Here is a 2,151-nt window from a genome sequence, read left to right on the forward strand (position 1 = left end):
CGCTGTACCGTTTTGCATTCCCACCAACAATGGATAAGGATTCCAATTTCCCCACATCCTTACCAACATTTGTTGTTGTTGTTTTTAGATCTTAGCCATCCTAGTGGGAATGAAACGGTATCTCACTGTGGTTTTGATTGTCATCTCTCTGATGGCTAATGAGGCTGAACATTTTCTTATGTGTTTGGTAGCCATTTGAATGTCCTCTTTGGTGAAATGTCTATTCGAGTCCTTTGCCCATTTTATGACTGGGTTATTTGTCTTTTAGTTGGTAACTGGTTGAAGTTTTATATATATTTTGGTTATTAGATTCTTGTCAGATATATGATTTCTGAAGCTATTCTCCCGGTCATAGCTTGTCTTTTCACTTTTTTGGTAAAGTCTTTTGATGAACAAAAGTTTTTAATTTTTATGAGGTCCCATTTATTTATTTTGTCTTTTGCTGTTTGTGCTTTTGTTATTACATTAGGTAATTCATTGTTGAAAGCTAGGTCTGACAGTATTGCCCCTTCTTGTTCTTCTAAGAATTTTATGGTCTTAGTTTGCACATTTAGGTCATTAATCCATTTTGAATTTGCTTGTGTGTATAATATGTGAGGCATGGATCCTGTTTCATTTTTCTGCATGTGGTAATCCAATTTTCCCAGCACCATTTATTGAAGAGACTCTTAAATAATTTTTTTAAAAAATAATTTGATTGTGGTAAAATATATATACAAAAACATTTACCGTTTTAACCATTTTTAAGTGTACAATTCAGTGACATGAATTACATTCACTATGTTATGCAACCATCATCACTATTTCCAAAACTTTTTCATCACCTCACTCGGTACTCCATAAGCAGTAACTCCCCATTCTACTCTCCCCAAGCCCTTGGTAACCACTAGTAAACTTTTATCTATGCATTTGCCTATTTTAGATATTTCATATAAAAGGAATCATATAATATTTGTCTTTGTATCTGACTTATTTCATAAGCATAATATTCTCAGATTTCATCCATGGTATAGCATGTATCAGTACTTCATTCCTTTTTATTGTTGAGTAATATTCCATTGTATGGACATACCCATATTTTATTTATCCATTCATCAGTTGATGGACATTTGGTTTGTTTCCACTTCTTGGCTATCATGAATAATGCTGCTATGAACATTCATGTACAAGTTTTTGTGTGGGTGTATCTTTTCATCTCTCTTGGATATATACCTAGGAGTGTAATTGCTACGTCATATGGTAATGTATGTTTAACATTTTGAGGAAGTGCGAATTTTCCAAAGCTGTTGTGCCATTTTACATTCCCACCAGTAATGTATAAAGGCTCTGATTTCTCCACATCCTCATCAACACTTGTTATTATCTATCTTTTTTTATTACAGCCATCTTAGTAGGTGTGAAGTAATATCTCATTGTGGTTTTGATTTGCATTTCTCTAATGGATAATGATGTTGAGCATCTTTTCATGTTGCAGTAGGCAGAATAATGGCGCCTCAAAGAAGTCCATGTTTTAATCTCCAGAACCTATAAATATGTTACTTCACATGAAAAAGGGACTTTACGGTTGTGATTAATATTAAAAACCTTGAGATGGGGAGATTATCCTGAATTATCTAGGTGGGCCCAACCTAATCACAGGAGTTCATAGAAGCATAGACCATTTCTTGGCTTTTCTCAGAGTGAAAGATGTGAAGACAGAAAGGAAAAGGCAAGGAAATGAATTTTCCCTAGAGCCTCCAGAAACAAATACAGCCCAGCTGACACCTTGATTTTAGCCTCATGAGACCTGTGTTGGACTTCTGACCTACAGAACTGTAAAATAATAAATTTATGCTGTTTTAAGCCACTGAATTTAAGGTAATTTGTTATGGAAGCAATAGAAAACTAATATACATGTGCTTATTGGCCATTTGTGTATCTTTTTTGGAGAAAAGTCTGTTTAAATCTTTGTCTATATTTCATTTGGATTATTTACTTTTTTATTGTTAAGTTCTAAGAGTTTTTTTTTTTCTTCCCAGAATCTCTGTCAACCCAGAACAATTCCCGAGGCCAACTCTTCAGACAAAGATTGGACTGGACTGTGGGACATAAAATGATACTCGTGAAGAGTGTGCTTCTTAGCTCAAGTAGATACAAGAGGCTAAATGGGTA

Source organism: Trichechus manatus, unplaced genomic scaffold (assembly GCF_000243295.1).
Source record: "Trichechus manatus latirostris isolate Lorelei unplaced genomic scaffold, TriManLat1.0 scaffold00143, whole genome shotgun sequence".
Classification (NCBI taxonomy): Eukaryota; Metazoa; Chordata; class Mammalia; order Sirenia; family Trichechidae; genus Trichechus; species Trichechus manatus.